At 45.7% G+C, this 15,655-nt stretch overlaps 1 protein-coding gene across 4 annotated transcripts in view; it reads left to right on the top strand.

The window, feature by feature from the left end:
• MARCHF1 (membrane associated ring-CH-type finger 1) overlaps nucleotides 1-15,655 on the top strand; it is a 345,392-nt gene that overhangs the window by 261,356 nt on the left and 68,381 nt on the right. Inside the window, exon 7 of one of the 4 annotated variants that reach the window (XM_083172836.1) lies at nucleotides 5,667-5,847. The exons of the other annotated variants lie outside the window; for them this stretch is intronic. The gene's annotated coding sequence lies outside the window, so the exon portion shown is untranslated. Of the gene's footprint in view, nucleotides 1-5,666; nucleotides 5,848-15,655 lie in introns of those variants that run through there. 4 annotated transcript variants of the gene reach the window in all.

Below are 15,655 nucleotides of genomic sequence, written 5' to 3'. Positions count from 1 at the left end.
TGGGGGTGATAGGCAGTGGTGTGGACTTTTTTACATTTGTACAAGGCACAGAGTTCGTGGAATAACCTTGACTCGAACGCAGATCCCTGGTCGGTCAGAATTTTGTCAGGATACCCATAGGGTCTGATGAACGCTCTCCAAAGAATTTCAGCAGTGGTGCGTGCGGTGATATCCCTTACTGGAAGAATGACAGCGAATTTTGAGTAATGATCAACCATCGTTATGGCGTACTGGTGGCCACTTTTGCTTGTTTCTAACTTTACGTGATCTATCAGGAGCAACTCCAGAGGATGATGACTGCGGATTGGGTGTAGCGGTGCCTTTTGTGTGGAGGTAGGTCTTTTTTTTAAGGCACAATTACTACAGTTCTGGCACCATGCCTCTACATCCTTTCTCAGGTTGATCCAGAAGAAACGCTGTCGGATAGTAGTTTCTAACTTCTCGATTCCAGGTGCCTGACTGGCCGTGATATGCATGTAATATTCTGCTGATTTGCTGTCTGGGCACAAGGATTTGCGTCACTTGTTCATGTGTCTTCGGGTTGACACTCCTACGGACAATCAGATCTTTCTGAACTCGAAGTCGATCTCTCTGTCTCCATAGCTGTAGGAACTCTTTGCCCTCAGACTGGACTTCTTCTTTGCGTAATGTTTCCTTGGACAGGAGCAGAGCTTTCACTTTGGACAATGCTGGGCTGGCGTTCTGGATTTGTGACCATTCATTGGGTGACTCCACAGCGGGTATCTCTGGCGGATGCTGGACCTTATTTGCAGACTGCACCCTGGTAGATACAGACTTTTGCAGCGTGAGCATGCCATAGAATGCGGGCATCTCCACCTCTTCCCATTCATCTCCTGGGTCAGCTGCAAACTGTTCCTGAGGGATACGTGACAGGGCATCTGCATTGGTATTACTCTTGCCAGCCCGATATTTGACAGTGAAGGTGAAATTGGACAGTCTCGAATACCACCTCTGTTCCAGGGCTCCAAGTTGAGCCGTATTGAGATGAGCCAATGGATTATTGTCCGTAAAGGCGGTGAAGGGGGTTGAGAACAGATAATTCCGAATTTTTCTGTGACTGCCCATACCAGGGCCAACAGTTCTAATTTAAACGCACTATAGTTAGCGTCGTTCCTTTCAGTCTTTTTTAAGTTTCTGCTGGCGAAAGCAATGACTCTCTCTTTCCCGTTCTGTTCTTGGGAGAGTACGGCCCCTAAGCCGCTGAAACTGGCATCAGTATACAGATTAAAAGGGCGAGTGTAGTCGGGGTACGCTAAGATGGGGGCTTCCGTCAGGAGTTGCTTTAAGTGATCAAACGCAGCTTGTTGGGGTTCCTCCCACTTCACGGACATACGTTTGTTCTGTTGACTCCGATTTATCCCTCTCAACAGCTCATGTAAGGGGCTAGCAACCTGCGCGAAATCTTTTATGAATCTCCGGTAGTATCCAATGAAGCCGAGAAAGCTCCTTACATCTCGGACAGTTCTCGGAACGGGCCAGTCTTTTACGGCAGAGATTTTGTCCGGGTCTGGAGTGACTCCCTGAGCACTGACAATGTGTCCCAAATAGGCCACACTACTTTTCAACAGGAAACACTTGGAGGGCTTAAGTTTGAGTCCATATTCGGCCAATCTTTTGAAGACTTCGTGGAGGTGTTGAACATGGTCGTGGTATGTTTCAGAATAAATGATAATGTCATCTAAGTATAATAAGACAATTTCAAAATTTCTATACCCCAAGCAGTGTTCCATTAGTCTTTGAAATGTTCCAGGGGCATTACACAAGCCGAAAGGCATTCGATCAAATTCATATAATCCCATAGGCGTGGTGAATGCAGTCTTCTCGCGATCTTCGTCAGACATCTGAATTTGCCAGTAACCACTCGTTAAGTCAAGGGTGGAGAAATAGGAAGCTGACTTTAACGCGGCCAGAGATTCCTCGATCCTGGGCAGAGGATAGGCATCTCGATGGGTGATCTGATTGAGCTTCCTATAATCAATGCAGAAACGTAAGCTGCCATCTTTTTTTTTTACGATTACTATAGGGGCAGCCCAGGGGCTGAAACTTTCATGGATAACTCCACTCGCTTTCATCTCTTCCAGCATTTTTTTTACAGGTTGGTACAAAGCTGGGGCAAGGGGTCGGTATTTTTCCTTAATTGGAGGGGCATTTCCAGTGGAGATGTAATGTCGGATCTTCTCAGCTTTGCCGAAGTCAGCTGGATGTTTGCTAAAGGACTTTTCATTCTCTTGAACGACTTTTAAGATTCCGTCCCTCAATTCTTCAGGAGTGTCCGGCTCCCCTACGTGAACCTCCATCCACCACGGGCATCCCTCAGTCGGGTTCTCCTCTTGGGTAGTACTATTCACGTTTACATCCACTGTCGTGTATACATCCTCGAAGGTGACCCACGTCAACTTGCCCAAGACATGATTCTTAGTCAACCGGATGGAATAGTCATGTGGGTTACATACTCGTACCGGGACCCGTCCATTCTTCACTGTGACTAACGTTCGGGCGACAACAAAGTCAGTTCGGGAGGGCACCCTACAGGGTTCGAGGATGGCATCATAGGGCATTCCTGATGGGCCACATCTGGCCTTGCACCACAGGATGGTCTCTGTGTTAGGGCGTAATACTACAGCTTTTCGGTCTACGAATTTAACTTTCCCAACTTCTCCGGTTTCAGTTACGAACCGCTGCTGGGTTTGGAGCACTCGGGCCACTTTGCCTAATGCCTTCTGGCAATTTTGCGACACTCCAGGAAACTCATACGTCAAGGCTGTCAAGAGTTCTTCAGGGCAGTTTCGTAGGATGTTCATCCCAATTATGATGGATGGAATGGTATCAGCTTCTGTGTGGGTGATAATGCATCCTTGCTGTCTCAACAGGGTCTTCCCGATCTTAATATCGAATTCACAGTAGCCTTCACAGGAAATATCTAGACCGTTGCTGGCCAGCAGCCTCAGCCAGGTAGGCGGGGGAGGAATAGGATTCTTCTGATCCCACAGTTGACGGAAAATTTTATAGTCAATGGTAGTCACTTGGGAGCCAGTATCTAAAGTGGCCAACACGGAAACGTCATCTATGTGCACCGGCAGTACAGGGCATTCTCCAACGTACCGCGGGCACCACTCCTCAGGGGTAGGACTTATTCTTGGTAACTCCCCCGGGGATCGCCCTCTGTCCCCGGGGTCTTGACGTTTAAAGGACTTGTATCTCCTTCTCGGCAAGCACGCTCCACATGACCGCTGCGTCCACATCTTCGACAGATAGGGCGCCCCTGACTGTCGAACTCATCTGTGGGTCTCCGGCCCCTCCTTTGACTATTGCCCCTCCATTCAGCACGAGGATAGCGATTTCTGGACCTCCAGTTTGGTTCACTCTGCTCGTGCGATTGGCGACTAGCCAGGCGTTGGATCTCTCTCTGCATATTGGCCATGCTGGATACCAGGTCTTCAATCTGTCCCTTTAACACATATGACAAATCTTGCGAGGACGATTGGGCTCCTTGGGCAGCCATTTGTTGCGTCTTCACCTCCTTTGTCGCCTCTGACTGGCCCTCTGAGTCCGTTACCATGTTATCTTGGTATCCTGGATACTCGGGGAACTTTACTTCTGGAGTCCGTTTGGGCCCGATTATTTTAATTGCGATGTCTTTAAAGTCGAGGAAAGAATCCTTCGCCTTTTGTAATCTGAGGAGTTTGAGTTGTGTCTTTATGCTGTCGTTGTAGACCCCCTCGATCAACCGATTAACCAAGGTTTGATTCATCTCGTCTACGTCGTGTTCTTCCGGGTCTAACTCTTGTATGTCCTTGTACATCTCCTGAAGGCTTATCGCAAAGTCTCTTAGCGTCTCCTCAGAGCCTTGCTTTCGAGCATAAAAACGTGACTTGAGTTCTGACAGTGTATCAACGTCAAAGGTAGCGGCCAACCGCTTGAATATGTGGTCTGCTGTTTCTCTCTCGGTCTCTGGCCAGGAATACACCTCGCGCAAAGCAGAGCCTTTCAATTGGCCTAACAGTATCTCTACTTGCTGCTGAATGGTCACTGGATACAGTTTATATATTGATTCCAATTTTTTCTTGAATGTCTTTAATGAACTGGAGTCTTTCCCGCCTTCTCCAGAGTACATCGGAATCCATGGTACTCCGAAGTAATATGGTAGTGTTATGGGGTTGCCTGCCATAGCCGGTTGTGCGGGTGCGGGTGTGGATGTTGATACACCCGTTCCTGATGATGATGCTGTATCCTCGCTTGACATCTTTCTTTTCTTGTTCTTATCCTGTTCGTGGGACGCCAAATCTTGTGTGACCTACCGGTAAGTATGACTCTTTCTGTCCTTTTCTCTTTTCTTGTACTTCAGCTCACAATAACATTTTCAATTACACAAAGTAATTCACACCGTAAATAAAGAACTGATATTTTATTTTGCAGGAACGCTGCTTCTGCTCTGCTATGGAGAATCACAGTTAATGACATGCAAACATTGCATTTACTAAATAAATAACACAGACTCGTTACATTTGAATATAACAATGGTATTGCGTTGGCAAACACAACAAGAGGAAATACAACCAACCATCAATATTTATGACCTCAACAATTACCTGAGGTTACTTAATGCATTAAGTATTATCCTAACTGCAGTTTATTGGTTTTGGAGTCCATAAGATAACCGTAAGAAAGTCAATCCTCCTTGTCCCTTTCCTTCTCAATTCTATAGTCTAGTTACTGAAGGAGAACTGATGAGGAGTTGGACTCCTGGTATGACCTTAGTTCCCCTTTTCACTGACTGCAATAAATTCCCAGATTTAATTCCTAGCTAGAAGGAAATGTTTTACGAACTTTAGGAAATGTGAGGCAGCAGGAAATGTTTTACGAACTTTAGGAAATGTGAGGCAGCAGTAAATGTTTTAAGCCTTCTCTAGCAACATTTATAAGATTACTGACTCCCGGTGAAGATGTAAGGACAATGGCCTTATCGTAGTGTAAAAGTTACTGGTACTCCTCCTGATACAAACTTTAAGGGGACAGGGTCCTTATTGCTTCCTTATACTGTAACTAGCGTCTTCCAGATACAGTGATTATGTTTAGCGGTACTGGCAGTTCGTATGCCATTAATTGTAACCCCACTTGACAATGCAAATTCTTTCCTGTCGGTAGTCGTGAGGCGTCCCCAGGCTTCTAAGCCGGGTTTAGCCTTCCTTCCCTGCGGAAGCTATTCAGCATGCAAGGGGTTAAGCAATTCTACTTTAACTTTAGTGAGGCGAGATACTGATTTGTCCCTTACTTTAGCAATGCACTGTGACCAAGAATGGGATTCTTTCTCCCTGCCTTTCAATACCTCAGCTGTAATGGCTCTGCAGATTCATATGATACTACTGTAACATGCACAGGTTCAATTTTAGGTGTTTGCAGTGTATTATTTCCTGAGATAATTCTAGTCTCTACTGCGCTGACTTTGCTCTGCTGTGCTACAGTATGCTTTGACTATCCACTTTAGTTATTACACGCTGACTGGCTGTAATGTGGTGAATTGCTGACTCTGAGGTGATGCTGAGCTAACAACCATTGTAAACTTGCTTAGGGATGGACTGTGGGCGGTTTCTAGCCTGTGTGGGGTTGGTTTAACACTCACCGCCCCCTGATGCTTATGCTGACAGGTCTCTCCTGGATCTCCGCCTCCACTGCCGCCCACAATGACACTTCCCGGCCTGAGGACCGCCCAACAATGGCGCCGACCAGTGCTAGTGTCTGCTGCCGGGTCCTGCACCGCGTCCGTCACCGGAGCTGCTGCCGCCTGTATCCACTGACGAGAGGGGATCCGCGTCGTCACCGGAGCTGCTGGTGAGTCAATTCTCCCTTCCCCAGCCGCGCTTCTGCCTCCCCTATGCTGCGTAGCTCTGCTGGTGATCAACTCCTCAGGTAAAACTGCGCCACAACCGTTACCGGCTCAGGCTATATATTAACTTTCTCACGCGCTCGGCCTTTGCCCGCTCTCTGCGCGAGCTGTCTAGCTTTATTAGTATATTTATTTGGTGCCCACTGTCACGAATGGGAGTGCCCCTTCAAACGGGACACATGGAGAGGTCCTGCGCTGTCCTTTCTGAAGTGGCTCAGTCCAACTCCCCTCCGGGAGGGGATTTCAGTATATGTTATTAATGGAGTCAGTCCTCCTTACTTTCTATGAAAGTCTCGGTTTGCCTTCTGTGAAGGCATTTATACATATACTGCACAACTTTTGATGTCCCCTATGGGGATAGACTATGTAATAAAACATTAAGTAGCCTCCATGAGGCGCAAATCAAATATGACAATCCCATGCCTGTTAATAATATACATATATTCAGTGCTACATTATGGGGCACATTCACCCCATGCTGGTGACTATCACACTATTATGAGCAAGAGGTGCATATTGGTACTATGGGGGGGGGGGGGGGGTCATCATTGCATTTGCTTGCTCTTGGTGCTCTATTTTCCACATGTTCCGACAGGTGGTATTTCATGCCCTACCATCCACTAGGGCAGGGGTGGCCAAACGGTCAGAGTTAAAGAGCCAAAAAATATCGGCAGTCAAGCCAAAGTGCCGTCATCATGCGTGCGCTAAAAAATGGGCATGGCCGGGGGCGTGGCCATATGACACAAGGGGGAGTGGCTACATCACAAAACTTTATGCACCCCAGTGCCAGATATGTCCCCCACAGTGCTAGGTATGCCCCCAGTGCCACACATATATGCCCCACAGTGCCAGATATGCCCCCGCAGTGCCACACATATGCCTCCACAGTGCTAGTTATGCCCCCAGTGCCAGATATGCCCCATAATGCCACACATATGCCCCCACAGTGCTAGTTATGCGCCTAGTTAAAGATATGCTCCCACAATGCCACATATGCCCCCACAGTGCTAGTTATGCCCCCAGTGCCAGATATCATATGCCCCACAGTACAACACATATGCCCCTGGTGCCAGATATGCCCCCACAGTGCCACACATATGCCCCCAGAACTATTGTAAGAGATCCTGACCTAAAGCAACCCCCCCCCCCCCCCCCCCCCACACACACACACACACATACACACACTTCAGGCTTCAATAAATATTTCTCTGTGCATGATAACATACAGGATGGCAGGAGGCTGGGGCGATGAATGAAGAAGCCAGTCAGAGCACTGAGAGACGGGTGTATCAAAGTGATGCCGACTGCACAGTCAATGTGACTAACATGGCGCTGGGGACACTGCTCCAATGTGACTGCGCATGCGCTGGTTCACGGCGGCCGCGGCTCGTCACACATGAAAGGGAGTGTCTGAGCCGGCGCCGCAGAGCCGCGCATCGCATCAAAGGGGGGGAGCTGCCGGGCATCATTAGTAGGGAAGTTAGACGGCGAGCCGCAGATGAGGCAGAGAAGAGCCTCATGCGGCTCGGGAGCCACGGGTTGGCCACCGCTGCACTAGGGCATGGTGGGAGAATAAAATAGTGTGCCGAGCCACCGTGCCCGAAGCATAGCGAGTGAAGCGAGGGGCTGCGGTTGACTTCCAACTGTGTCCATGTCGAATGCGTCGATATTCGGGTAAAAAATCTGTGAAAAAACCCATGTCAAGCTCGCCACCTGACGCCCTACCCATGACGACCTAACGCATTTGTCGACCTAAAACCATGTTGACCTTGTCCCATGTCGACCTAGACACCTGTAGACCTTCATCCTTGTTGACCTAGAACCCAGTCGACCTTGTTGTCTGTCAATCCAATGGTGTCGACCTAAGTCGGGTCGGCAATACGACCGTATCCCCTATACATTGTGCACAAGATCTGTCTTGCTGGATCTCAACCTTCTCAATATTTTTAGGAACTGTCCTGTCATTCCACGGGCAGAAAACAGTGGACTATAATTGTTGGATATAAACACCATTACTGTTTTTTTGTGTCCAAAACACTGGGCATGTCCTATGATCCAAGCATGATGTGCATTGGGAACTTGTCATATGGACAGGCTCCTGCTTCATGCACACACACACACACACACACACACACATACACACACACACACACATATTTATTAACTTTGATCTGATGCTGTATAAAAGGGACACAATACTGTGGTTTGCCGTTTATTGCTGTACACTAGTATGAAATGCTATTGCACCATCTAGTGTTTTAACTGAACCGTTTCGTAACATTAAACTTAAAATATTATTTCACAATGATCAGTACTGTAGACAAATGAAAAGCAGTACAAATATAGGTAATATAATCCAAGAAGGAGTGGACTAAAGGTTTTCTAAAAAGGGATTATTCAAAGGCTCATACACACTAGAAGATTTTCAAAAGACTTTGCCAAAATCTGTGATAGATATATCTATCACCAAAGTAGTATGTACATACTGAGCTATTTTCCCAAAGAACAAGAGATTTTCAGGAGGCGAACGACTTTGCTGAAAATCTATCATATAAAAGACTAATTACATAATGGTCTGGGTTTGAATTCCAAGAGCATTTGTGTTCTGGCATGCTGGTAAAACCAGCTGACGGGAAACTTTGCTAGCAACGATGCCGGAGCAGGGTTGCCTACCCCCCCCCCGGAATGGCCGGGAGGGTCCCGGAAATCGGAAACCTTCCCGCATAATACCCCATCTCCCGCAAACCACCCCTCGGTGGGGGGGTCTGCGGGTAAAATTACACGATCGCAGCATTTAAGCCCCGCCCCCACAGTGCAATGCCTGAAATAAAGGCATTGCACTTCGGGGGCATGGCTAAAAGGACGCAATCGATCTAGCCATGCCCTGAAACAGATCATCACTGCCGTGGCTCTTAGCCCCGCACCTGGGTTTGGCCCGGCCCCCCTGCCATACTGAGCTGGCTGCCCTCTCCTGGATGGGGGCACAAACGATGTGGTACTACGTACCTGCAACATATTTTTTAAAGGTATGCCAAACATATTATGCCGTACACTGTAATGCACATTGCAAATTATGCCACACACCATAACTACCTAACATATTATGCCACACACCATAACTACCTAACATATTATGCCACACACCATAACTACCTAACATATTATGCCACACACCATAACTACCTAATATATTGTGCCACACACCATAACTACCTAAAATATTATGCCACAGACCGTAATGCCCATTTCATATTATGCAGCACACTGCAATGGCCTTTACATATTATACAACACACTGTAATACCTATTACATATTAAGCGACACACTGTAATGCGCATTACATATAAAGCCACACACACCTTAATGCCCATTACAAATTATGTCACATACCATGATGCCCAAACATATTATTCCACACACCACAATGCCCATTACATATTATGTTACACCCCGCAATGCCCATTACATATTATACAACACACCACATGCCAATTACATATTAAGCCACACAACATAATGCCTATTATATATTATGCTGCATACCATAATGCCCACTACATGTAATACAACATACCATAATGCGTATTACATATTAAGCCACACACCATAATTCCAATTACAGTATATATTATGCTGTACACTGTAATGCCCATTACATATTATACAACACACCACAAGGCCCATTACATATTATACAACACACCATAATGCCTATTACAGTACATATTAAGTTACTCATCGTAATGGCTATTACATATTATGCCACATAACTGCCACTAACCTACATGCTGTTACATCTCATTGTCTAAGGGTTACATGCTCCTTGCCAGAGGTTTCATGCTCGTTGTCAGGGTTGCATGCTCCTTGCCATGGGTTTCATGCTTGTTGCCAGTGGTTTTATGGTTGCTGCCACAGGGGGGTATATGCTTGTTGCCATGGGGGAATACATGTACATTGCCAGGGCGAGTTACATGCTCATTGCCCAGGGGGAATTTCTTGCACATTATCCAGGGGGAGTTTCTTGCTCTTTGACCAAAAGCCGCCCAGTATGTACAGGCAGATGATGATCATCATCGCCATAATCCACCGTTTGTCTAAACGAATTTCCATAGCATCATGGAAGGTTAGGGTTAGGTTGTGAGGCTGTGGGGAGGGAGGATTAGGCTGGGGGGAGGGGGTTAGGGTAAGGTGACAAGGTATGGGGATTAGGGAGAGTGCCAATGTGAAGGGAGAGTGCCAATGTGAAAGAGCGCAGGCCGTGGGGTAGTGAGTGCGCCAGTGTGATAAAGTGCGCTGTGAGGTGAAGGAGCGATTCAATCTAAAAAAGCCCAGGCTGCATGGTAAGGGAGCACGATAAAGCACAGGCTGCGGGGTGAGGGAGCGCATCAGTATGATAAAGCTCAGGTTGCAAGGTGTGGGATTGCGTCAGTGTGAGAGCACAGGTCACAGGGTGTGGAAGTACGTCAGTGTAATAGAATACGGGGTGAGGGAGCGAGTCAATGTTATAGAACCCAGGCAGTGGGGTGAGGTATTGAGTCAGTGTAAAAGAGCACAGGTTACAAGGGGCAGGATGTACCAAGCAGTGGTGGTACATCCTACCGCCCATCACGCCAAGGCTCAACGCATATTTACTAACACGTAAAGGGCAGCTCTCCCAATAAAAGCTGCCCTTTGCGATCCCCGTGGCCACCTGGACTTCCTTGTTTCTAACGGGGAAGTCCAGCTGCACATGCGCAGAGTTGCTCAAGGCTGCGAGGCATGCTGGGAGGGATCTGTGTTGGATCCCTCACAGAGCAGTGCTGCGAAGAGGAGCCCATATGCTAGACCTGGTGTAACCCCAGCAGTGAAGAGCCGCCAGAGGAGGCTTAAGTACATTTAAAATTGAAAAATTTAAAAACCCTGAAAACACCCCGCCCAAGTAGAGAGAGTGCGTCAGTATGATAGAGTGCTAGCCATAGGGTGAGAAGGGGTACTACTGTGTGGTGTAATGTGAATTGGAACTGTTAAGTTACCCTGGGGGGGCAGGGCAGCCAAGAGGAATGTCGGGCCCCAGTAAAATTTTGGGGGAGTGGCCTAAGAGTGGGAGGTGTGGGCACCTCCCGCACTTAGACCACGCCCCCAAAATGTTTAGAGGAGGGTGAAAGAAAACTCTAAAAACTGTCATCTCAGCAGCAGCACACACCTACAGCATGTGCTGTGCTGACAGCAGGCTCAGCATGACATCTCATGCTATCAGTGAGACACTCATGCTGAGCCTACTGTCAGCACAGCACATGCTGTAGAAGTGTGTGCTGCTATTGCTACCTGGGAGGGGCAAGGGAGGGGTCAGACCAGCAGAGCCGGCCTTAGGCATAGGCAAACTAGGCAATTGCCTAGGGCATTTGGAATGCCTAGGGGCATCAGCAGCTTCTGCTGATTAAAATGATATGCAGCATGCCTATATTCTGTGTGTGAGTGAGGGTGTATTTGCATATGAAATAGTGTATTCATGGAAATTACTGTAACGTAGCATTCCGTATGCAGGTACAGCCACAGTCGCACACAGAATATAGGCATGCCGCATAATATTTTAATCATCGGAAGCTCCTTGTGTGTGCTGGTCATAACAATGCAAATAAGACAAATTTTCAGCAAAAAAGGCACCCAACGTTAGCAGAACTGGCCAGGAGCTGCATGGCCTATTGAGGCAATATGTATGAGGAAACATCTGTATACAAGCAGAGGCAGAGGTCACAGTGTTAGCGGTTGTGAGAGTGCTGTCTGCGGGTGGGTTGGTTGTGCAATAGTGTTCGGCATATGTGTAAGGAGCATTATGTGTGTCATGTATAAATGCATTAATAATGTGCAACATATGTGTAATGGGCATTATGTGTGTCGTGTATAAGGGCATTTATAATGTGCAACATATGTATAATGGACATTATGTGTGTCATGTGTATAAGGGCATTAATAATGTGCAACATATGTGTAAGGGGCATTATGTGTGTCTTTATGTGTATGAAGGGCATTAATAAAGGTTGGCATAATGTGTAAGGGGCATTATGGTTATAAGGACATTAATAATGTGTGTTATGTGTAAGGGGCATTACTGTGTGGTATTATCAGGAGTGCCGAGAGAAAGGGGTAGGGGGTACAAATTACCCAGGCCAAAGTCTGATGGAAGGGCCCAGTGGGGGCCCCGGGCCCCCTCCCCTTAAGTGACAGCAGCAGCTGAAGTTCTTCTCCTCTGCCCAGCACACACTGCTTTGTGCTGGGTTGCAGTGTGGCCATGGAGGTGGTTAAAATACAATATTTTCTCAGGATTTTTTTCTAAGGGTATAATGTGAATAATGTGAGGAGTAATGTACATAAGGTAAAGTGGTACTACTGTGTGATGCAATGTGAATAAGGGACACCATCGCATGATATAATGTGAATAAAGTTGCACTACTGTGTGGCATAATTTGAATTGGGGGTACTATTGTGTGGCCATGCCCCTTCCCAGCAAGAAAACACCCCTGTTTGGGCTGAGCACTGTTTCTATTTAAAATATTGCTGGTAGGAGCACCAAAATGATGACTGCTATGATGAGGGTTGATGGTGCTGGGAAAGGGGAGAAGGGTCAGAGGCGGAATTAGTGGCGGTGCTAGGGGGCACCAGCCAAAATCTTGCCTAGGGCGTCATTTAGGCTAGGGCCGGCTCTGCAGACCAGGGTCCCTGTGGGGCCCCTCCAGCAAGCCTGGGCCCGGGTAATTAGTACCCGCTCCTACCCCCCCCCCCCCTCTGCTGCCCTGTAGGGGGTGCCAATTACATTTCTAGCACAAGGCACCAAAATGTGTAGTTCGGCACTGATATTACAGTCCCGCCGGTTCACAGGTCATTATTATGTAAATGTAGCCCTTCTCCTCTCGAACACAACTTTAAATTTCTCAGCTGAGTTTAGATGTAATTCATAAAGAAGTAAATTATTATTTTAAAAAAATAATCAAGCATTCGGTTGATAAACTGCAGCACAATCTGGATATTAACTTCTGCCTTTATAACTTTTACCCCAAATTTTGCACATACTGTAATACCGATTTCTAAAAAATGCTATGAATTTAATGTTGAAATAATTCACTGATAAATAAATGTATGACATCCAGCAAACATTTTAAGAAATTATTACTAAAAACAAGTATATTAAACATTGTCACATTATTGCATATTGCTTTTTATTATTATTTTTTATTAAAAACTACCTTAAAAAAAAAATTCAGCCTACGGCATTGCAATAATGTTAATGTCAGGTAGATGGCAGCAATGTTCCATAAATCTACAAGGTACAAATTGTCTGCTTTTATATTTTACGGCTTACTACTATTGTTGGGTTTTCATATCCACTTTCATTTAAAAAAAAATAATACTTATTAATAACCTAGTAAATTGCACTTATTCAGAATGTATACATCATAATAATAATAATAATAATAATAATAATAATAATAATTTAACAACCTCAGCAGCTGACCAAAATGGAGCATCTTTTTTGTACAGGCAGTTATTGCACCAATGTATTATAACCTTTTCCCCAGAAATCCAGAAATCCAAAGAAATACACGGACACTTATAAAAAAAAAAAAAAAAAAACATTTTATTTCAGCACTTAGGGGGAGATGAATCAAACCTTGGAGAGCGATAAAGTATAGTGAAATAAAATACTTTTACAGGCTGTGTACAATGACCAAAGCTGATTTTTTTTTGCATTTGTATCTCCGCTTTATCTGCAAAGCAGATACATCTCCCAATAAGGACTTTATTTAGTATGCATTGCCCCTTGGCGGCGCTACGTTAGTATCCAACGTGCTGTTATTAGCAGTGGTGGATACTGTAACAATGAAGCAATTCAACATTGCACTGGTACGGGGAAGCTGATTTGTATTTCAGCTGCCCATGAGCTCATTATTTCTGCTACTACCGCTGCAGTAAAACTCATAACTGTTGTGTCTGACTCAGCCCCGTACACACGGTTCAATTTTCAATATTTCTCTATTCGATTTAGCTTATATAGTCAAAACTGAATCGAAATCGAACGGTTTTCAACGGCATCGGGTCCTGATCTGCGGCATCGAAATCGAAGAGAAAAATAGACTGTGCAGGCAAGAGAATATATTACAAATCTGTACTATATAGTACAAATCTAATGTGTACACTGTGCCGGCTTTAGGCTGTGGACACACGGTTATATACAGATGGAGCCGGCTCCATCATTGCAGGGGCTGGCGTGGATCCGCCAGACTCTCCAAGGGGACGTGCGTGCACGAGACGTACATGCGTCCCCTTACAGCGGAGCTCTGCCCGCCGCCCCGCTGTTGGCCCCCGCCATGTTCCACCACCTCCCTGCTACCCCCCCCTAACCCTGCCCATCTCCCTGAAGTGAAGGGTTCCCGTCCCCTCCTGACGGTATACTTTATAGTAAAAATCTGTACTAAAGTCAAAATTTAATGTGTTTTGCTTGCTGTGCTATTTGATCCCGATCGAATTGGGATCGAATGTGAATTGCACCATGGGTCCACATCTTTAGTGAAACTACAAGGGGCGAACTGTGGCGCTCCCACCACACACATGCTATTTCTGTCACCCACAGTTTTTTCTTGTCACAGAAGGCCTCCCCTGCCTCTCCCTGTCTCCCTCTGCCTATCCCCTGAATTTTGCTCATTCTAATTGGTAATGCTATCCATGCAGAGCTGCTTAATAGCCAGAAGCTCCTTCTTCCGAGTGGCATAAGTCATCTCCATGGCTTCAAAATTGAGGGAAAAAAATGCAAGGATGTACTTCCCAAGAAATGTCCCTTTGGGAAAATACGGATCCAACACCTTGGTCGGAAGCATCCAACTCCAAATATAAGGGGAACTTGACATCTGGCTGTTTTAGGATTGATGCATTTAAAATGAGTTGTTTTTAAAGCTGAATGTTACTTCTTAGAAACTTGTGAGTTCTTAATCAGAGCTGTGATGAGTGGAATCACACTGGTGCAATGTCTGATAAATTGATCATAATAAATACAGAATCCCTGGGAACTTTATATGGCCTTTAATCCACAAGGAGAGTGACAGTTAGTGATTGGAGATAATTTGCCATGATTTATTTAAAGTCCATAACTAAAACTAATGTACCCGAATACGGGCATCTTGGGATGCTCAAATGTACATTTCTCCAATCTATATATATGTCTAATGTCTGTGAATCTCCAAAACACTGCCATCTGCTGGCAGAGAGTGAAACTACATCTCTTTCTCACACATGCACAAACACAGAAGGTAGCAGACTAGCTTTCGAAGCTTTAGCATCGAGTGGGCTTACTAGTTTACAATATTTATCATTTGAAGGAAGACAGACCTTTCAGTAATACTTTCGATGGGTCTCTAAATCATGTAAAAATATTAGATTATCAACCAGGTAAAATGTTGACCTAAAAGAGATTCGAATCAATTTCATTTATGAACTTGTAGAACACTAGCAGGGTATTACTGAGACCAAAAGGCATTACTAAGTATTGAAAATACCAATCTCAAGAATTGACTGCAGTCTTACATTTCTCTTCTTTCTATATGTCATATACTGTAGGCCCAGTCATGATAGCCAATAGCCATCTTTTATTTTGAATGTGTTTAAACTCCAGTAATTGATGCAGAGCCTGAGCCCTCCATCCTTGTATCCAGCAATAAAACCTGCTCCAGCAGGAAAATAATCAATAACCATTTAAGGGTTTCTTTAATGTCATTTGCCAT

This window comes from Crinia signifera, chromosome 1 (genome assembly GCF_055691185.1).
Source record: "Crinia signifera chromosome 1, ASM5569118v1, whole genome shotgun sequence".
Classification (NCBI taxonomy): Eukaryota; Metazoa; Chordata; class Amphibia; order Anura; family Myobatrachidae; genus Crinia; species Crinia signifera.
This window is presented reverse-complemented; position numbering and strand designations above follow the sequence as displayed.